The sequence below is a fragment of the Schistocerca nitens genome, chromosome 2, assembly GCF_023898315.1.
Source record: "Schistocerca nitens isolate TAMUIC-IGC-003100 chromosome 2, iqSchNite1.1, whole genome shotgun sequence".
Classification (NCBI taxonomy): domain Eukaryota; kingdom Metazoa; phylum Arthropoda; class Insecta; order Orthoptera; family Acrididae; genus Schistocerca; species Schistocerca nitens.
In genome coordinates this window covers 295,553,008-295,576,913 of record NC_064615.1, presented here as the reverse complement: position 1 = coordinate 295,576,913, position 23,906 = coordinate 295,553,008, and positions in this window count along the sequence as shown.

The window sequence follows — 23,906 nt, the reverse complement described above, 5'->3', positions numbered from 1 at the left end:
TTCGAATTTTTTTACCTGAAGATCTCGCGGTTTTGAACATCTTCAGGTAAAAAATCTCGCGGTTTTGAACATCTTCAGGACAAATTCATGCCAGTTTCATATCAGTTTTGATCTCGCCAACTCATTTCATCGAGTCCGTTTTGGCTTTGCCTCTCTTAAAAAAGAAAACACTTTCTTTTGTAAGTCTATCCCTGTTAATTATTTTAATGTATCCATGGACTCTTAACCTGCGTTTTGTAATGTCACCATGAATACTTGTGTATCGTATGGTTTCTTGATAGCTTCTGAATCGGAGTTGATCATCTACAAGTTTTGGGCCCAGAAATCTTATTATGATTTTGCGTCCGTTTTTCTCATTGTTTCTGATGTCTGTTTTCTGCTTCAAAATTAGTGTTTTGATCCATAAAATCATTCTGGTTTTCTTACTATATTGTAAAGTGTTCGTTTTATGTGCTTGGACGTACATTTCATGTTTACATATTTTGGGTAAGTCGGTATGCAGTTTCCATAGTTTCACATTCTATTTCTCTGAATACTTCAGCAATCTATTTAAAGTTGTGGAACTCGTTTAATTTTGCCATGTTTCATTTCCATGATTTTGGTGCTTGTATTTTACCGGATACGTACTGTCTATTCAAAACATAGCTTGAGATTTGCTTTGTCTGCAGTTTCTTTCAAGAGTGCAATCTGATTTTGGCTGATGAAACGTTGCGGGTTAACACTGCTAAATGGTCTGCAAATGCTAGACAATCTATAAGTAATTTGGCTCTACCTGAAGTGACTGGTTGGTCGATTTTGAGGACAAACCTGTTTGCGCCATTTCTGTACTACTTCCTCAAGGATGCAATTGAAAACTTGTAGTACTCCATTTCCGATTTCAGGCGGGTCTGTGACTCCCACCATAAATTTATCCCTGGACTTTCCATCTGCCAGTGTCTGTTTTATGATTGCAAGTGTTTTCAGATCTAGACTTTTTTCTTTTAATATTCGGAAAAGTGACTCGTGGTAAACTCAGTAATAAGCTTTTTTGAAATCACATTAGTCTAAACTTTTGTACAAATTCTCTCATGTTTTAGGATTAGCCTGCCTTGTTCCGACACAGCGTGCTTTTGCACTGCGATGTCTACGCAGAGATTCTGGAAGCGCCAATGAATATCTGCGATGCTCAAGTTTTACGCCAAATGAAACTAACTCAGTGACGGCTCTCTTCGTAAAATGCACCTCCGTTACAGATGCCATATTGAATGCTACGTATAGCGGCAGCCGGTTATCGGAACGTCATTAAACTATAGAGTCTGCAGCGCAAATATTGCACCATGTTCCACAACGAATTCCGCGTTTTTTCAACCGAAATTGGCCGAAAAAATGTGTTGCTTTATTTATATCGCCCCTCACATTTGACTAGGGAAAGATAGATACCCCTTAAGGAAAAGAAAGAGGACTTAATTTGATGCAGCATTGGAAGGCGTAAGTCGAAACAAGGCCTCGGTAGTAGACAACATTCCGTGCTTGGGAGAGCCAACCATGACAGAACTCTTCCATCTGCTGTGTAAGACATACGAGACAGGCGAAATAGCGAAATACCCTCAGAGCAAAATACTAACACGAATTCTTTACGGAAGAATTGAAAAACTGGTAGAAGTCGGCCTCGGGGAAGATCGGTTTGGATTCCGAAGAAATGTAGGAACACACAAGGCGAGTTCTCTTAGATGATAGTTTAAGGAAAGGCGAACTTAGACGTATGAGTCAAAACATTATGACCACCTGCTTAATAGCTTGTTTGTCCGTTTTTGGAACGAAATACATCATTGATTCTGTGTATCAGGGATCCGACACTTTGTTGGTAGGTATGTGGCATTAAATGCCTACGCACAGGTCATGTAATTCGCGTAAATAACGGGTCGCTGATTTGCGTACGCGGTGATGGCGGCCGATAGCAACCAATATGGATTCCATAGGATTTACATCAGGCGAATTTGGTCGTCGGGACATCAACGTGATTTCGCTAAAATGCACCCGAAACGACGTAGCACGTTTCTGGCTCCGAGACAAGGACAATTCTACTGCTGAAACATGACGTCGCCATCAGGGAGGGCATTGAGCATGAAGGGATGCAGGTGGTTCGCAGTTACTAGCGTGTCTTGAATTACTACCACAGGTCGCATGCGAGCTCAGGAGAATGTCTCCCATAGCATAATACTTACTGATCCCACCGGTCCGTGTCCTTGGCGCGCTGCACGTATCGAGCCGCCGTTCAGCTCGATGACGGCGTTTGTGGAGACGACCACCAATCTAGTGTAGCAAAAATCTGATTCACCCGCAGAGCCGACACGTTTCCGTTAAATCCCGATGGTCCCGTGCCCACTGCAATCGTAAGTGATGACGTCATTGGGTCAGCAAGTGATGAAGCAATAGTGGTCTGCTGCGGAGCTCCACGTTCAACAACGTACGATGAACGGTGTGCTCCGCAACACTTGTGCATGCACTACCATTGCAGAGATACCACAGATCACCATCTAGCCTACTTTACAGAGCAGACAGTCCCCAGACCCGACATTCTGTGAAGTGTCGTGGACGTCCATCTATTTAGCGCCTAGTGGTAGTTTCACTGATCTCCCACCTCTTTCCGCAGGTGCTCACGACAGTAGCACGTCAACACTCGACCAGCTTCGCCGTTCTCGAGATATTCGTTCGCAGGCTTTGCGTAGGAATAATCTGTCCATTGTCAAAGTCGTTTTTCTCAATCGATTTCCCCATTTGTTGCACATATTTTCGTTAGGGTGATCCCCCGCCCATGTCTGCTCCGCTCACATACTTTTGTTACCACGTCACGTGCCCGCAACGCCACCAGGTGGCGGTGGGCAGTGGTCATAGTGTTGGCTTATCCGTCTACCTTTATAGCATTTTTAGACTCAGAAATTTTTTTACAATGTTGACTGGAATACTCTCTTTGAAATTCTGAAGGTAGCACGAATAAAATACAAGGAGCGAAAGGCTATTTAAAACTTGTACAGAAAGCAGACGGCAGTCTCAGAGTTGAGGAGCATGAAAGGGAAGCAGTGGTTGAGAAGGAAGGGATTCAAGGTTGCAGCGTATCCCTAATCTTATTAAGTCTACACATTGAGCAAGCAGTCAAGGAAACCAAAGAAAAATTCGGAGAAGGAATTAAAGTTCTGGGAGAAGAAATAAAAACTTCGAGTTTGCCGATGACATTGTAATTCTGTAACACACAACAAAGGGCTAGAAAGAGCAGTTGAACGTTGAACGGAATGGACAGCTTCTTGAAAGGAGGATAAAAAATGAATATAAACAAAAGCAAAACAAGGATGACGGAATGTAAAAAAATTGTAAATTTTGGGTAAGGTTCTAGGGGACCGAACTGCTGAGGTCATCGGCCCCTAGGCTTACACACTAACTAAACTAACTTAAACTAACGACAACACACACACACACCCATGCCCGAGGGAGGACTCGAACCTCCGATGGGGGGAGCCACGCGAAGAAGGAATGTAATACAAACAGCTTTCTCAGGAGTGCAACCACAGCTCAGAGACATTATGATTAACAGTAAAAACACTCAACACTTACTAACCGTTCAGATTACTAAATAGTCATGAATAATGAGGTGTTTCCAAAAGCCTCGTAGCTGTATTAAGGTGCTTCATTCGCAGCTACCGGTTACATGTGAGTATAGAGGTATCTTCAGGTTTATCTGTGACCTTTTTTAAATGGTGGAAATATGGAACCATAATGTTGACATTCAACAAGAAACAATGACGAGTACTCACAATGGTTATATTTCCATAATGTAAGTGGACAGTTACGGAGTCCCAGCGTTCGCCAAGTTATCCATCTTGAAAGTCAAACCACAATGGTGGATTCTGATAACAATATTGAGTACACCCAAAAGATAGCTGTAAAATCTACAAAGCATTACTGTTGAATGAGCGAGGCCTAGAAAAAAGCGGGGAAAAGCTAATGATAAAATGCAACATCAATGTGAACGGGGATACAACGCCTAAAACCAACAAAATTACCCCAAAAATATTAGTGGAGTACGGAACGAAAACGAAAGAGGAATAAATCTGAAAAATAGCTTACTGGATAACAGCCCGAATGATATTTTAGGAAATCCGGTAGACAGCAACTGTATAAAATCAATGAAGTAAAACTTAAAAATCACGTGTAATGTTCGCAGTTTCGTCATATTGATTACCGGCCAATGTGGTGTGAAGCAGCCTATGGAAGGCGGGAGGCCACGTTGACTTTGTAAGAGGCAACCAAACACACGAGCAACTGCAGAGGGGAAATCATAAGTAACAAAACTAACAGATGGCCCTTGACCCGTATTATGTAACTTTAAAAATCCGTAGTTATTGTAGAAAACAATAGGACATGTTTTGGAAAAAATACTTACCATGAAAGCAAGTCCCAGGTTCGACTTTAATAATCAGATTGAGACACTACAGTATCCCATCCAAACTTAATTATTTGAATTGTCGCCAGTCGCTATTAGGATGATTTTCACTGTTATTTAGTAACTGCGTAACACTCAAATACTACTCCTTTGGTAATTTTATAATATTGAGGTACTGATGTAAAGCAGATTTTTTTTTTTTTTTCATTTACACCTACAATACTTCCTGGATCAAAGCAGGCTTTGGACTTACGACCACAACAACAACATTTTCTGAGGTTAGTTTTGAAGTTCATCTAGAAATTTTTAACGTTGTTTCTTTCGATTTCAACTACTTGATCCTTTTCGTGTTTGCTTTTGGTCTTTCTGATTAATTTTACCGTCTCTTTCCTCTGTCAAAAATATTTTTCAGTTGTCTTCTATCTTATTTCAGTTCCAATTGTTGTATGCATTCTGTCAAGAATGAATTGCATACTCACATTCCTCACTCTACCAAGGGTGTAATATAAATTTTAATGTTAGTGAGTCTTTTCTGACGGTATTTGTTTGTACTGTAGTGCGACCGTGCGGATTTAATGGGAATGGGCATTTAGTGTGGATGAGGAAATAAAATACAACCTCTCTCATTAACTCGCCGAAAATCGACGTTCTAAACTTTTCTGAGGCTCTATATCAGGTCAGAGCCCCTACGTGCTACTGCACGAAAAGATTTACCCACACATTACACAGCACAAACATTTCAGTGGGCCCCACAACAGTGGTTGGACGAACTTTGTCTACGTTTCGTCTATCGGCAGCTAACTCACTTTCGTCACTGTGTACCTGACGTTGCACGATATTTAATATAAAAAAGCAGGCAAGATTTACAATGCCAGAATCACGTAGGCACCCACGTATTTTTTAAAGTTTCACAAATTCGAGTTTATTACCAATAAGAACATAGAAAAATCGAAAGTCGCAGTTCACAATAAATTAATTTCAGAACCTGACCGAGTTTCTTAAGATACTAGAGGCGGTTGAATAAGCCGCGATTAACTGCATGAGTGGACTGTAGAAAACCGCTGAACTTACACAGTATCTCAAACGATGAATTCCACATAGCGTGGCTACACTGAAACCTTCTAAGTGCGGCTTGTATCTCATGCATTCCGAAAAATAACAATTCCATTGCAAGCCGAAAAATTTCTGTGTCCGAAAGTAGGAGTTCTGAACAATTCACACACGCCAACTAGTGGCTATTTCACCGCTCACCAGATAAAACTTTCTCGGAACAGACTTAACACAGCCTGACCGCCTCCAACGACGTCAGAACAACGACTGCCCTGCAAAATGCCGTTATTCACCCAGGAAGCCTCGGTCAAGCACCACTGAAATCAGTTAAGTTATTGAACATGAAAATTGTTGAACTTCTGTGTCTTAACCTCTTACACACATGCCATACATTAAATCACACGGAAATTTTCCGAGAAATACTACGCTGTTGTCAGTTTTCTTGTATCTGCCACAGTTTATTTGTAAACCATTATTTTCATGGCTTTTCTCCATTTTCGGATTTCTAAGTGTAAATATTAACAAACCATTTAGATTATACATTAAATAATGCTCTATATATCCTTTGTTCACAGTACTGCCGCTACTTTTAACGTTTCTCTATTTATTTAGCAAGAAAAGCTGTTTTTAATTGCGCGTTATCTACTTTCGGCCTCTTATTTAAATATGTGAACAACTTCAGTAAATGTACTACCACAGTCCGATGTAGTTCTAAGAGACGTATCCGTAGACACCTCGCTTGTTGCAGTCGCATAATGCTTTGCCGAGATACTCACTTTTACAGTTCAGGTATTATATATAACGTTTATCTTACAGTAACTGATAAACTAATGTGAATATCGAAGACGCGACTTCACACTCGTAATCGTCCATCTTTTCCGCTTCAATTGAGCCCACTGGCTCTTCAGTGACACACAAGGTACAATATTTATTAATTTTGGCGTGAGCTTTAATTTTGGACTGGCCGCGAAAAGCGGCCATGAGAAACGAGCAGCCGTTGTGCTGCCCAAGGGAAGGGTTTTCCCAGTGGTGTCATTGTAAGTCCTGTGAGAACCCTGTCTGTGTGGAGCAGTATGAAACTGGCCCTCCACGTGCTCCTGTCAAGCTGATTTCGGCTGTAGCCGTTGCCTATGCGTCCGCGGTTGCGGGTTTGTGACTGAATAAAGTATCTAAGTCGCTGTCGTGTTACAATAGTATTGTACGGAACTGACATGTGGACGATAAGCAGTTCAGACTAGAGCATAGAAGCTTTAAGAATGTGGCACGACGAAAGAATGCTGAAGATGAAGTGGGTGGATCGAATAACTTATATGGAGACACAGAATCGGATTGAGGACAATAGAAATTTGTAACACCTCACTAACAGAGGGGGGGCGACTCGGGAAATCAGAGTGGAATGAGGCTTGGTTGGCTTGTCGTAGTGTGCCTAAAGGGTTTTACGCTGTAACAGTAGTAAAACGCACTGACCAGCGAATACCCAGAAAAAAAAGGTTGCCAAGTTTCACCCGAAATTTATATACTGGCTTAACGAACGCTTGAACTCCTGGAAAAATAGCTCATCGGCAGCACGCGCTATTTGTGACCTGCTGGTCTTGGTTTAATCCCACCTTCCGCCAGTTTGTGACTTCGGTAGTAATTAGAAGAATTCTTAAATAAAATCAGTAAAAGAAACGACCATAAATGATATTATAATGATTTTATTTTATAAGTGAAGCAACTGTGTGAGACCTAATCAAACGAGTTAAAATTAATATTACGTTTTAAAATAGTTAAGTAATATTAAATCCATTTTTAGGGGAGAGGTAAATATTAATAAAGTGCCATTTTTAAACCTGCTATTATATGCGGACGGCTGTAAGTTTTTCTTTACAACCTTTTTTTTAACATGTTTATTCCGTGGGTCCGCAGCTCGTGGTCGTGCGGTAGCGTTCCCTCTTCCCGCGCCCGGGTTCCCGGGTTCGATTCCCGGCGGGGTCAGGGATTTTCTCTGCCTCGTGATGACTGGGTGTTGTGTGATGGCCTTAGTTAGGTTTAAGTAGTTCTAAGTTCTAGGGGACTGATGACCATAGATGTTAAGTCCCATAGTGCTCAGAGCCATTTGAACCATTTTTACTATCCAAAGTATTTGTTTGTTTCCAAGAAGAAGCTGTTAAATTTGGCCCTCGAGTTCAGCGAACGATAGGCGAACATTTTCAAAAATACACAAATGTTGTAATAATGTTGTGAAAATGTGGAAAATGAAAAGGATTGTACGTCGACCTCCTTTTACAGTTGTTTGATGCCTTATGCGGGGAAAATATGTTTGGTATTGACTCTTGGAGTGGCCAGAAGCCTTGATTATATGATGTCTTTCCAGATGTGGAGACGTCACCAACTGGCACGATTATAGTGATTCCCACCGAAGTGTACTCCTCTTATTCAGCATTGTGACTACTACTTTTATCGGCGAGTAAAAAATCTAATAAAGTTAATACAAAATTGTACTTATGCCACTGAAGATGACATAAAAATAAATTCTCGTGAAGACTGTATAAAAAATACAGTCTATCATCAGCTGTCGTTGCCAGTTTTTAATGAAATGACCCGGGATGGTGCCAAACTTCCTGATGAAACAGGAATTTTTATGAATGTCAGTAAAGTGAGTGTTTTGCCCGCCCGGCTAGCCGTGCGGTCTAACGCACTGCTTCCCGAGCGGAAAGGTGTGCCGGTCCCCAGCACGAATCCGCCCGGCGGATGTGTCAAGGTCCGATGTGCTGGCTAGCCTGTGGGTGGTTTTTAAGGCGGTTATCCATCTGCTTCGGCGAATGGGGGCTGGTTCCCTTTATTCCGCCTCAGTCGGCGATTGCTGCGCGAACACTGTCTCCACGTACGAGCACACCATAATCACTCTACCACGCAAACATTGGGGTTACACTCGTCTGGAATGAGACGTTCCTGGGGGTCCACTGGGGGCCGAACCGCGCAGTAACCGTGGGTTCGGTGTGGGGCGGCGGTGGGGTGGGTGGACTGCTGTAGCTTGTTGCGGGGCTGTGCACCACACAGCGCTACGGTGGGGACGAAGCTTCTCCGCCGTTTCTAGGTCCCCAGTTCAACTCATACTACATACATAAAGTGTGTTATCCACTGACCTGTTACAAAAACGTTGTTCATGTAAAATTTCATATTTTATGAACTGTGCCAGATGACGGGATAGTTTTTGTTTTCATTCAAGTTTTTCTCTGCAAAAAAATGTGAAACATATGTAATGTAAAGAAGATATTTTTATTCTACTAGATGATTGTTATAATCGCAAAAGTTTTATTTAGCTGTTTTAAAATACAACATTAACACAAACACAAAAAGTTGCATCATACATAAAATAAAATCATTAGTGATTTCATTTACGGTAGTTTGGTTATTCATTTTATTTAAAAATTCTTCGAGTCAATACTACAGAAAAAATTGACGGAAGCTGGAATAGAACCCGGTTCAGTAAACCTGAAATCAAGCGTGCTGCTATTGAGCTATTTTTACACAAATTCAGACGTTCATTAGACTGCCATGTAAAGTGCGAGGGAAACTTGGAAGTCTTGTTTTGTGGGAATTGGCTGGCCAGTGCGTTTTACTACTGCTAACAGTATAACACCCTTTCGGTAAGCTGCAAGCCAACCAAGCTCATTCCAATATGAATTTCCCAATTCATGCCCTCCCCTTGTAAGAGCAGCATTCGTTTGGTAGGGCACATTCTTATTCGAGATATCATAAATTTAGTATTTGCTGGAAAATGTGGAGGGTCACAATTTGTAGAGGGAGACCAAGATATAAATACAGTAAGCAAGTTCAAATGGATGCAGGTTGCAGTCATTCAGAGAACAAGGTAGACCAGCGTAGAGAGTAGTGTTTGCCGACGAAGAAACCTGCCATAGACACGCGCCGTGCCACGCCGATCGTGTTTCAATTTGCTGTTTTAGGTAGTCGGAGGAGAATTTGAAAGAGTGGAAGATAAAGCAGAAGTGTGATGGGGGAGTGGTGTGGGGGGCGGGACTGGGCGCTGGGCATTCCAGCTGCTGGAAGCGTGCCCGGAGCGACAGTGTCGCCTCCCGCCTAGTTAGCGGCAGATCGCGTGCGGCCAAACAGCCCGGGGCCGCGGCACGCTCCGCGCATGCGCCCACCGCGTACGCCGCCGCTGCGCAGGCGCAGGTGCTTCGTCACGAGGGCAGCGGCCGCCAGCCTAGCCCAAGTCGTCCTCGCAGTTATCTCGCCGGTGCCGGCTGTCGTGAGAATTCGTACCACTGAACTCCTTGCTTCCCTAGCCTCCCTTGAGGCAGGTTCGGTCCAAGTCAGATTCAGTATACGTCTCTTTCGTACTACAGTGCCCTGAATATTATAAATTTACCGATTTTCGATTTACGTTTATTTCTGCTGATAAAATATCTAGTTTAAATTACATTTGTTGGGTAGATATTCCTTCCGAACGCTAATTCACAGCATTTTTATACATATCATATGGTCATATGACTGTACGATACTCTCCATAATGGTGAATGAGACTTTGCCGACTAAATCAGTTAACACTACATGTTGTCCCCTTAGTGTTTGACAATATATACACTTAAGAACGAATGCTTTTAAAGAAATGGAAAATATTTCGATATAAATATTTTACTTGTACTTACGTTGACTCCTTCAGCATGTAAAGATTTAAGGTAATTCTTGGCTAAACTCTTCAGGTTTATGACGCGGTAGTAACTTTACCTCCAATGTTTGCTTCTTCCTAACTGCTTTTTGTGGGATAACATGTTGAAAATAATAATTGTCTTTGTTGAGACAGTAATGACTTAAAGTAATTGTTCAAATGGCTCTGAGCACTATGGGACTTAACATCTATGGTCATCAGTCCCCTAGAACTTAGAACTACTTAAACCTAACTAACCTAAGGACATCACACAACACCCAGTCATCACGAGGCAGAGAAAATCCCTGACCCCGCCGGGAATCGAACCCGGGCGTGGGAAGCGAGAACGCTACCGCACGACCACGAGCTGCGGACTTCTTAAAGTAATTGACCAGTGTCATGACAGTTCAGTGGAGACAGTCTAGATTCAAGCCACAGTGTTAAATATTAATTGAGCTTTCTTCCCACCTGAAAATACATTTTGTTCGTATGTCTATAGGTCTGGAAATGTCGTACTATGTGTTAACAGCACCTCATATTTCGGAATATGTATAGATATCCTTGATGAAGCACCATCAACGACATCGTGCGTCTTCCCGTTATGTATTTCAAACAAAATGTAAGTTCCAACTCCTGTTACCTACTGCGAACTTTTTTTGTTCTGTACCATTTTCGTTCTATGTGGCGCCCGCGCTTCACCTTTTCATTTACATTTCGAGGCACTGAACCATCAGTATTGCGATACACAGAGAGTAACATTCAGGTCCATTTGTTTTCCACTAGCGATCAGTTTTCCCAGGGACAGCTTTATTGTTAGCAGCTGACCTTGGCACTCATTGTGATTCCCGAGATCAGCTTTCTACCTGCGGCGATACCAGAGACTGTTGCCGTAAACATAGCAGGGTTTATATCCATTTGTTTTGAACGTCGCACGCCCATTCACACACAGTGCGGGCGCTGCTATCCGGTAATTGCCGCGATGAGCCGCCTGCAGCGCCCTCGGGCCCGATTTGAATCGCCTGCTGCACTTTTCCGCTAACGATGACTGGCTGCGGCCAACGAGATTTATACCGCTCCAAATTAATTTACACAACCTGTTTCTCTTCACCCGCTCCCACCTAGGCCGGCGCTCGCCTCGCCCGCTCTTCACTCCTCTCCTTGTTTTGGGCGCCTTTCTCGTTAGAAAAAACGAAAGCTGCCCACCCGCCCGCCTGCCCGCCTTGTTTATTATTTCCGCCTGCTACGCTTCTCGTTTTCGGCGTCTCTCTCGCTCCCGTTGCGTCCCGCGTAGCTCTTTCTCGCTCTCCTCCTCATCCCGCTGTTTTCTCGGCCCATTCTGAGGGGCCTTTCGCCTTTTTAGGGTGGGGGAGGAGGTGGTCGGACACGCGGGCAGGGGGGCAGGGGCGGCGTTGCCAAGCGTCGAGGAATGCTGCGCCCGCAGAGACCAGGGGCGGCCAAACCCGGCGTGGCGTGGCTCACGCCGCTGCTGCGCGGCCCTTCGCGTAAGCCGCTATTAGTTCCAGCGTGCGCCGACGTCCATTCGTCGCCGTATTAATTCATCCACTTGACTAATTGGGCGTCTGCCGGAGGAATTTGCTCCGCGTCCAGAGGCCAGCGCGTTGTGTACGCCTTCACACAATAACCGAGGACACGTGCGGAGATCCCGTCTATTGTGTCTAACGTTAGTTTCGATTAGGATTCCTTCCCACCTACACGGATCCATTTCTCAAGTGCGAATGCTACACGAAATATTAGACGTGGATAGCGTTGAGGAAATTCTTTCTTTTCTTTTTCTCTTAAATCGTGTATCCAACTACTTTCGCCACGTAGCAGTGCAAATTGCGAGTACGTTTAAACCACTACCACCAACAACAAAACTGAAAAACTGCCTTGAAATATCAACTGTATTGGAGAAGACTGACAGCAACATGAACAACCCAGTGTGCTGCTAAGTGAAATAAGGGAACACACTGGTGGTCGTGCAATTTCACTAAAATATTGACGGGCGAAGAAATAATCAAAAAATTGTGTTTTTATGACGGCAAACGTTTCAAAACGTGTATATTTACATCGTCTGAGTTGTTTTTGCAAGGATGGGAGAAGAATACGGCTGCAGATAGTGAATAAACCATTCCTGCAATCTGTGCGGATCCATACATTATTTGGAGTGCAATCTTAGGCCCACAGAACGAGGACTCCACGTACAGAATTAAAGGTTTAGGTAAAAGTGTCATATCATATTACTGATCAGGGTTAATCTGTATAACGATTTTACTTGCGCGCGAAAAAGCGAATAGAAATCGGAAGAATTTCTCATTTCAGAATAGAAACTGCGATGGTTTCTCGTTTACATAACGTCACAGATCAAGAAGACAGTAAGGGCTGCTCAAGAACCTTTTGATGGTGGAAATTAAAAAGCTAAAAGTTCGACTAACAATCGTAAATTACCCAACGCACTTATTTGCTAGGTCAGTAATATAATCGTCTCAAATCTATACAGAAAAATGTTATAAATAATATTGAATCGCATTTATCCTGCGATATAACTGTGTCGTGGTTTTTTTCTTCTGTGAGTCAAGAAAATGTTGCAAACATAATTTGATGATGCATAGTAATTACGTGAATTATATATCCCAAATTTGGTAACGAACGGTATTTCTCAAACTGTTGCCTCTAGGCAAATATGCATCTCCAGATTGCCAGCGGAGAAAGAAAGTTTAGCTTGTTTGGTTTCGTGTTTATTCATTGGCGTTCTACTTCGTTGCTGTCGGTCGGCAAATCTGTAACGTGCTGTTCTCCCAGTCGCGCCCCAACTAGCTTGTTGCAATTGCAGCACGACGTATGTAAGCGCTTTCTGTTTTTGAAGTTTGGAAAAGGAAGGGACCTCTTGTTTTTGTGCGAGGCTGTAAGTGTCGCCCACCGCCTCTCCGCAAAGGCCCCGCTTTTCGTAGCGAGGTGCGGTAGTTGTCTTTTCGCGTGTTTACAGCGCGTTTAGATCCGCCGATAGGACGTGGCACGCCGAGATGACCGGCCGCTGCCGCTGCCGCCGTCCCCAGCCCCGAGAAAAATGCTGTTCTCGCCGCCGGCCGGCGCCGCCAACGCAGGCATAAATCCCGCCCCGCGCTTCTGCTATCGCGATTGGGCGGCGGAAACACTCACCTTCAGGGGGAAGCAAACCTGAATCATTGTAGAGCGTGCTTCTCTGTCCCCAGTGTGTTGCAAAATTGACCTTATTCACCTAACTATTTTTTTAAAGGGTGGAGCACGTTGCGCGCAAGTTTCAAAGCGAATATGTTTGAAGGACATACCATTCTTATTTTAGTTACCGACATCGAACTGCCTGTCGGATAGGAGGAATGGCGGAAGGAATAACGTTACACCTAATCAAAAATGAACTTCCTCCAAAATAGGGAATAAGAAACATGAGCGTATGGCATTGTTGGCCAGGTAATAGCGAGCGGGCCGGCCGAAGTGGCCGTGCGGTTAAAGGCGCTGCAGTCTGGAACCGCAAGACCGCTACGTTCACAGGTTCGAATCCTGCCTCGGGCATGGATGTTTGTGATGTCCTTAGGTTAGTTAGGTTTAACTAGTTCTAAGTTCTAGGGGACTAATGACCTCGGCAGTTGAGTCCCATAGTGCTCAGAGCCATTTTTTGATAGCGAGCGGTTGTGCAGCTGTTCAATCGGAAGAGGTCTTGTTCCTCTGCACACTGCTAGAGTTTTCTTGTAAATGCGTACGTTGAGTGTAGATGGCTGTAATGCGTATGTGCATAATGTGTTGTATTTCCTACTGTAGTTGGCGAACGCAAAACGGTGTTCCTGTTTTTAAGTTACATACGCTGTCATCTGCCCGCAATTTCTTGCCCGCTCTCGTTATACCGATGTGAGGAAAAGTTTGATGTTCATTTTAAATAATATCTCACAGCGAATACAAAATTACGAACGATTCATAACAGAAGGAGATTTTGGGCTTGCGGTCTCTGCGCGAGCTAATAGAACCAGTACTTCTTGAAGTTTTCCGGGCGACTCGAATATTCCATCATTTTCCGGGAGTGCACCCCAGATATTATAAACTTTTTTACCGATATTTCGGCTGACAAATTTCAGCTGTTTTCAAGGTGAGTCTCATGCAACATTTTAAAAATACTTTACAATCTGGACCAAACTCGCGTGCGTTAAAGTTAATGCTAACCATAACAAGAGCGACAGTCGTAATTAAAAGTTGACGCCTCTAAGAGAAAAACAAAGCAAGCGCAGAGTCAGCGAATCCAAAGTGCTTACGAAGTATATGGTTGATTATTGTGGATGACATGAGTTGGAATGCCATGCATTGAAGACCTAACACAATATTTCCTTTGAGTGCGCAGACGTGAAAAGAGGGGTTTCTGTGATTTGTCGTTTGATTCCACCTGGAATCCATCCCAGGCCCCAACTGCCCGGCTTTCCAACATATGCCGCCCATAATAACCAAATACTTCGTAACCACTGCAGATTCGCTGACCCTGAACTTACTTGGCTTTTTTCTTAGAAGCGTGAAGTTTTATCTACGGCCGGCCGTTGTTGCCGAGCGGTTCTAGGCGCTACATTCTGGAACCGCGCGACCGCTACGGTCGCTAGTTCGAATCCTGCCTCGGGCATGGGTGTGTGTGATGTCCTTAGGTTAGTTAGGTTTAAGTAGTTCTAGGTTCTAGCAGACTGATGACCTCAGCAGTTGAGTCCCATAGTGCTCAGAGCCATTTGAACCATTTTATCTACAACTCGCACCCTTGTTTACTAGCAGCACTATCTTTGACCCAAGCGCGTTTACTTCACAGTGTAAAGCGTTTTAAAAATCTTGTAACCGACTCAACCTGAGAATGGCTGAAAGTTTGTCGGCCGAAATATCGGTAGAAGGGAGGACTACCAAAAAGTGATGGAATGAATCGATCAGTTGTCGGACGCTAACAGATTACTGAAATGTCTTCATTAGTTGCGACAAACTGACAGTTTCCCTTTTTTCCGCATGTGCTGTTAACCTATGTTCATTAGCCAGTTTCTGCTCCAGATCCAATTCGTTCACAGAAAGCCCCTTGTTTCGCAACTTAACGTTACGTTAAATTTGATTTGCCTACTTGTTAGAGTAACGATACATGATATCGCCAATTGTTGTGTGCTGCGTTTGCGTGTAGAATTATGTAAAAATATTAACAAGGATTGCGAATTGCGATTTCATACACAGGGAACAAGTGCACTGGACACATGAAAGTTAATCGAGTGCTTTTGTCCCCTTTTTTTTATAAGAATCGTGTTTCTCCTCTCTTATGTTTACACCTTGGAGAGCTTTGCTAGCTCTAAAAAATCAATAACATTCCAACTTTTACGCGTTATACAATGACTCTTATGTATTTCTTTCTTTCGCAATACGTGGTATGGTTGGCGTCGCTCTCCATCTCTCTCTCTTTTTCTACTTTATAGACATGACTACTCAGCATTTAAAACATAAGTGCCTGGCAGTGTGTCCACCGAACCACCTTCCGACTATTTTTCCGCTATCGTTCCACTCTCGGGACAGCGTGCGAGAAAAACGAACACGATTTGATATAATCCATTATGGAGTCGAGGTTGCAGTTGTCGTTATACTGGTTATCACTGTTAGCATTCAACCGCGATTCTTATACATATTTTAACAACGCGTTTCAAGAGGCAATGCTCTCATCATCAGGTTGTAAAATCTATGTCATGAAATTAAACGGACTAAAAGACAAAATACCATCACCAATAGTTGGGAAGTCCATAGAGTAAAACAGAATTAAAAGTATATTGGACTGTGGGTCCTCGTCTTACTTTGAAGTTGTTGACACAAGTCAATGGCCGTCCCATAGCTACCAAATATGCTGTCGACTGCGCCGGCTCGGGAGCTGTTGTGGACTGACGTGCCTAGGTGTTGTGGCGTGGTTACCGCCGTGTGCTTGACGGTAACGCTATGCTATTGGGCGCCTCATTTCCTTATTGCATTGGTCTGCCATCGTTAGCCTCTCGCAAGTCCGTCATTGACATGCTACAAGTTTAAAGTCGCATGCCTGCCCTAAAATAATTCTAAAACCCGCTAAAAAATCTCATTTCTTTAAAGTTATCTTGTACATTTAGGATATTGCTTTGTTTCTTTTCATGGATAGCTATCTCGAAATCCCTCTAGTAAATCAAGTTTCCTCCCCTTCTTTTCTACATGCAATATTTCTACGTTGTCTTCTATGCTATTAAGGGGATGGCCTGTTTCATATATATGGTTCGCAACAGCTGATTTGTCATAATTTCCTAACCTGAACGCATCTTTATGTTCTTTATACCGGATCGCGAATGATCTTCCTGTCTGCCCTATATATTTTGCATCACACGTTCTGCACTGAATCTTATAAACTCCCGATCTTTCAAACTTATTTCTCTTCTCGCCAGTATCGTGCTTAAGGCTATACCTCACTAGGTTATTAGTCTGAAAAGCTGTTTTGACATCGTATGGCTTAAAAATATTTGCTATCTTTTGTGAGACTATTTCGTAGTATGGCATCGTGATAATTTTCACTTTCTCTCCATCTGGTTTATTCTTTTTGCGCTTATTACTTTTCCGTAACAGTTTTTTTAACCATATCTATTCTGTAACCGTTATTCATCGCTATTCTCTTAACGGTATTAATTTCAGTCTCCCTATCTTTTTCACTCATAGGTATATTGACTGCCCTATGCACGAGACTACGGAAAGCAGCTTCTTTATAAGCCTGCGGATGGCATGAATCATTGGGGATCACGGCATCAGTCGTAGTTTGTTTTCTATAAACGGAGAACGCATGTTTGTTGCCCTGCTTTCTTATATTCAGGTCCAGGAACTGTAAACAATTGTCAGTTTCATACTCCGCGGTCTCACAAAAGATAGCAAATATTTTTAAGCCATACGATGTCAAAATAGCTTTTCAGACTAATAACCTAGTGAAGTATAGCCTTAAGCACGATACTGGCGAGAAGAGAAATAAGTTTGAAAGATCGGGAGTTTATAAGATTCAGTGCAGAACGTGTGATGCAAAATATATAGGGCAGACAGGAAGATCATTCGCGATCCTGTATAAAGAACATAAAGATGCGTTCAGGTTAGGAAATTATGACAAATCAGCTGTTGCGAACCATATATATGAAACAGGCCATCCCCTTAATAGCATAGAAGACAACGTAGAAATATTGCATGTAGAAAAGAAGGGGAGGAAACTTGATTTACTAGAGGGATTTCGAGATAGCTATCCATGAAAAGAAACAAAGCAATATCCTAAATGTACAAGATAACTTTAAAGAAATGAGATTTTTTTAGCGGGTTTTTAGAATTATTTTAGGGCAGGCATGCGACTTTAAACTTGTAGCATGTCAATGACGGACTTGCGAGAGGCTAACGATGGCAGACCAATGCAATAAGGAAATGAGGCGCCCAATAGCATAGCGTTACCGTCAAGCACACGGCGGTAACCACGCCACAACACCTAGGCACGTCAGTCCACAACAGCTCCCGAGCCGGCGCAGTCGACAGCATATTTGGTAGCTATGGGACGGCCATTGACTTGTGTCAACAACTTCAAAGTAAGACGAGGACCCACAGTCCAATATACTTTTAATTCTGTTTTAAAAAATGGTTCAAATGGCTCTGAGCACTATGGGACTCAACTGCCGAGGTCATTAGTCCCCTAGAACTTAGAACTAGTTAAACCTAACTAACCTAAGGACATCACAAACATCCATGCCCGAGGCAGGATTCGAACCTGCGGCCGTAGCGGTCTTGCGGTTCCAGACTGCAGCGCCTTTAAATTCTGTTTTACTCTATGGACTTCCCAACTATTGGTGATGGTATTTTGTCTTTTAGTCCGTTTAATTTCATGACATAGATTTTACAACCTGATGATGAGAGCATTGCCTCTTGAAACGCGTTGTTAAAATATGTATAAGAATCGCGGTTGAATGCTAACAGTGATAACCAAAACGAACACGTATGTGTTTCAGTGCGAGCTCAATTTTCTTTTATTTTATTACGAAGCCCATTTCTCCCTGTGTATGTGGGCATCTACAAAATACTCTCACATTTGGAGGAGAGAGTGTTATTTTTTATCTGTTTTTTACCCAGTGTACCCAGTTGCCTTCACATATATCTGTGTGCTGCACAGTTTTCTCTCCTTTATTGGTGCATGCAGTGGTACAAGAACAGCTCTTAGGTGTCTTGTAGGACATACAACTAATCTGTTCCTTGTTTTTGATACGATTTTCCTTCCTTCCTTATTAGGTTTGGTACTATTTTCATTTGATATCTGGATACCTGTCCGCCTAATTCTTAACGTATTTTTGTAGGACTGTAAATCCAATGCTAAATTATTTCTCCTTCTGTGGAATTTGCACGGCCCACACTTCATTTCCATTCAATGATGCGCTCCAGACGCCAGTTTCTCAGTTGAGTGACAATGTTCAGGACTAGAAAAAAAAATATTCAATTGAAGATCTACAGCCTGGTCAGACGTTGACCACAGTGTCGTGCCGTGTTCTAGGCACTAAAAGTATTTCACGACATCTTCTCAGTTCTTATATTTAGTTGGTCGGTATTGGTCTCGCTGTTGCAGTGTACGCCTTTCTGTAACCAAAATTAGGGGCTAAGTAGACTTTGTAATCGTTCATTGTTGACTTTTTGGCCTTTAGTGGTAGTTTGTCATTCCGTGGCAAGAAATAACCCAGAACGTCTTACCTTCTCCGTGACAGTCCTTATCGGGCGTTGTCGAGAATGGGAGGACCTGCATAGCGCATGGTTTTTGTTTAGAATGTTCACAGTATCTTCGATCTTGTGATAAGTAGTCTATGGTGATGATAATACAAGGAGAAGAAATACGAATTTTTTGGTGCTTTTCAGGTGATTCATCTCAGGGAAATTGTTCGACTTGCTATATACAACATTGTTCTTAACCTTACGTCAGGAGGCAAACATAACTGATGACTGTGATGTATTAACGTTTTGACTGATAGCACGTAATAATAGAGAATGGCACTGACGGTTAAATAATGGTTACCGGGAGATCCCATACCGACGATGTAATTCATGACGAGCATTGCTATCAGCTTCTATTTTTTGATATGCTGTACACAAATGCCGCAAGATCATCTGGTAGTAAGTAGTTAAAATCCTATTTCCGCTGTTTTGTCGGTAACAGCTTGAGTAGACGTATGTGCCGTAGAAAACTCAAATCCGGTGATCGTGGGCAATAGCCGTTTACTGGCCAATTTCCAAGTTTTCTAATGGCAGTGCCCTCGGAGACAAGCGCGAAATTCCACTCTTGGGAACAGGAGGCTTTGGCGGGCAGCGGCTAGTGTCTTTCATCGTAGACGCCGTCGCGGAAGAGCGATGTTAGAGGGAATGTGTAAACAGTTTTTGCTGAAGCAGTCCTGTTGTCCGGAACAGAGGTGTTGCGCCATCTCCGCAGATATTGTGGGTTTGTTCCACTTGTGTACTGCCAGCGACATCTCCATAGATAGAGAGAACCCGCGAAAATTCCCTGCTGCTGCCCTTCTCATTATGCGCAGACGCCTTTCACGTTGGGAGTTGTTTTCATGTCTGATTTAAATTATTATAATACGACCCCGCGACTGCCTGATGAATGTTTCACTTAGCATGACTCATTCTTTTCGTACGGACGGCCCTCGGATTGGAACAAGGCGAAAATAGAACAAAGCGATTAAATTGAATCCTTGGTTGTGTTTTTGATGACTGTGATTTATACATCCCTCTCAACTACTTCGTAATGCCGTAAGTAAAGTTTCAGATTAGTCACTGTTGACGTCTTAGTCGATGGAACATTGAAACCTTATCTTCTTTGCTTTTCAAGGACTTAATTCAGGTAGGATGGTCTACAACACCCCAAAATTCGTGGGACATTACTAGTGCAAATCATCTCAACACTCGATCGATAAATGCACAAAAGCACTTGTTCAATCTGTGTGACTCAGATTTTTAAAGTTCTTGAGGTAGCTATCGTTTCATCGACATCAGCCATTTGACATCCTACTGGATTAAGGTTTCTTTTCTCTTGGAATTCAACAAAGAACTTCCTCGTTTCGTGAGCCATCCATAAACTGTCTACACTTACCACCCACCTTATTTTTCTGCGAAGTCATAATTGTAAACTTTCAATTTCAGATACAATATCAAAACCACTCCAGTCCATTTTAAGGTTCTGTTTATGTATTTTCCTGCCCATTTAGTCGTCTTCAACCACGCCAAATGCAATAACTCGTCAGCTGCTTACATGGTTCCACTGTTAATTTGTGCTATTTTGTTTGCGATCAGTTAATTTTACACTATTGTTGTAACTGACCTTCAATAACGTAAGGAACCTCAAACCCTGTCTTTGTGGCTGATAACTGTCTCTGTAAACATTTATGTGATCTGCATCGGTGGGGTATCATCGTGCAAATAAAAATATGTAAAGGCTATTTCTTACAGTAGGTATTCAGAGATGAAAATAATAATTAACGGGAGAGAGAAAGGGGTGGAGGGCGGCATCAGTCAATCGTTGTGGGCTGATGGAATAATTAGAAATATTCTGTAAGGTTTGAGCAAATACATGATCAGAGTAACAACACTACTCGATTTAACGAACGGATCAGTCGTTCCTGTAATTTTAACACGCGTGTTGTCTCAGTACAAATTTGTAGATTTAGGTAATTCTCTTCATTATATTAAATATGCTCCACACCCAGACCACATGACGGCCTACCGCTACTCCAAACAGTATTAGTCCGCTAGCGAATGCAATTAGAGAGATGAACAGTGTAGAAAGTGGAACCCTTAAGCCTAATAGACCTGTCTGCATTGTTGGAGTGCAGCAACTTCAGTCTCTATAAAGAAACTTATAAAGGAATAGCGACTGTGCACAACAGAATGTGTAGGTGGAGACACACTAAATGACACGCACACAGTGACAATATGTGAAGCTAGCAACGACTACCGTACCAGAATCTTATCGAAAGAGCTATCTCAAAACTCCAGCAAAATTTGGTTGTATGTTGAGGCTGTCAGTGGTACCAATGCATAGACACTCTTGAATGATACGGGATCCAAGTCGAGGGTAGCAAAGCAAAAGCAGAAATGCTGAACCCCGTTTTCTAATGTTCGTTTCCAAAGGAAGATACAGGAATACAACTCCCGTTTAATTCTCGCGCGCCAGCAAACATGGTTGATACAGATATTAGTAGCGTTGAGAAATTGCCGAAATCGTTAAAATTTTATTTAACTCCAGAGCTCAGTTGAGTCCCTATATCGATTTGAAACGTTCACGTCTCTTGTCCTGTTTGTAATATGTTACCGTCGGCCGGACTCGTTCGCGCAAGCTTCCGGCCACAATTGCGAAACCCATACACAAATGACCAGATAGATTCTCTGCTCACGTAGAATCCAACAAAATCGTGCAGATGTTAAATTGATAATTAGTCAGGCTGCTAAGTGCTAATGCAGCCGGAATTCGATTATCCTCAAAATAAAATTTAATTCACCTCATATAATCACGAAGAACACAGCTAACTTCCCTGATTAAAAGAAAGGAATATGTTTCTCGTAATGGCAACTGTATTTCATAGGAAACAGTCACAGTGAGACTGCAATTCAGTGAGGTAGCGTCCTGTGACGATTTCTAGCTTTAATTGAAAGGGTCGCCTCATCGGAATGTTGTCAGAGGAAGTGATGGTGTGGGAAAAAATTATCTTATTTGCTCTCATTCAATATTGTTCAACTTGAAGTTGGAGTGATTTACAGTCACTTTCATAAAAAAATGTAAATAGCAATATGCATGCATTGTTCAGAGTTTTTTAATCGCCAGCGTGATAATATCCAGATTTACAAACACTTTGTCTGTGCAGAAGGCATCAGAATGCTCCCTGGAAGACTGCAAATTGAGATGCAAATCACTTTCGAAAGCCTGTGCAACTCACAACGCGGACAAGTACTAGATTGCATCGACTTTTGATCCCATTATGATAGGTAACTAACGATAAAGAGCAACCACACATTCCGAAACAGACTCGCAAATTCTTAGCTGTGCAGTGCAACGACAACGCAAACGCTAAACGTGACACTTACTCCAAAACAGTTAAAGGAGCGCCAAGTTGAAGCAGCGACTTTTCCAACGACTAGATACGAACCACCGCCGTGTGCTCGCCCTAAAATCGACTGCTGACTGCATACTCTCACATTCTTGTTAAAATTACCGTAGGAGGGGAGAAAATAGTAAGATTTGCAAGAGTGACAACTGAAAATCTCCCTCTGTCTTCCTACATGAAGGGAAAGCTTGCAGTATTTTCACCTTGAGCACTTTCGCTGTATGTGCTGTCAGTAAACTAAAAGTTGCCAGTGCACTGGCCATCGGCTTATGACTGGCAGGACTACGTCTGGGCGTGCAAGTGCAGCTCGCTTCCCAAGCTGTTGTTGTGCTTCCGTTTATAGGACAACCTGTGCGCTTCTGTTGAATTCTCTCTCGAGCTCACATTGCTCGTACTTGCAAAGTCACCCGTATGTAGGCAAGTTAATGGGCCGCCCTGTATTGCTGCGAGGTGAGATGAAATTGTTGCGCGGCTCAACGCTAGCGAGCTCAGGGCGCGAAGCGGCAGGTCCAGATACAAAGGCGAGCAGGGTCACCGGAAATGGGTAAATCCCAAAGCCGGGAATTTGGACGGCTTTTACTCGCGTGGTCTTTGTCCAGGGGATGCACCAAAAATGGTGGAGTGTCAGACATGCTGAAAGATGGCTTCTTACAGCTCTTTGAGAATATATAATAGTTTTCAGTCAAGAATTAAAGCAAATCTGAATATATTTGCGATCTCAGAAAAATAAGATACATCCAATAAAACGGTAATACATCCAATGTCTTAAAAATTACAGAAATTAATATTTCACAATGACTTGACAATTTCACAATGAACCTCCGAATTAACAACTTTTAAACGCGTCACGCGATTTCAGCAAACGATATCTCGGATGATTGCATTGCATGATAGCTATCATCCCAGAAAATCGCTCATGTGTATCTGTTTTATTTATTGACTTATGACGTCTTTTATATCTTTTTATTACGCAAATGTTTGTCAGAACACAATATTCTCCACAATTACACAACATATGAATGCAGTACGAATGGCTCATATGTCGACATACCTGTGTAGTTATTAAATAAAAACTTTACTGCTTTGCCAGTTGTAAGTACTATTAAAAACTGTGCTAATTTAGCACTGGTCAATCACATGTGTTAGCGGACACCACAGATGATAAGATTGATTCTGGACAGTGAATGGCCACTACCATACTTTAACTTCCGAAGGGTCTTTGTATTTCGAAAGGTCCGAATGCGCATCAGAGTAGCACTCTCAACTTTTTATGATTGTGCTATGCTACGGAACTGAGGATAGACAGTCATCTCGCTTGGATTAATTTGTAAATCGTCATGTTGAACTCTGAAGTGATTACAAAATGATATTAGTTTTCTTGTGTCTTTGTTGACTGTTTAGTTTAGGCTATTGCTGCCATTCTCATAACACTCTCAACGTAACTTTATTGCATTTGATAAGGGAATTTTCTGTCTGTATTTTAACTGAATATCTTAAGACCACTGCCCGTTTATCTGAGATGTAATTCTTGAAGAAACATGACTGAACATATTTTGCTGTCGTCTACATCAGTTGCTGAGGTTAGAATACAACCCTTGTTATTAAATTATTCATGTAAATTTTATTTAAATTTCAGTGTATT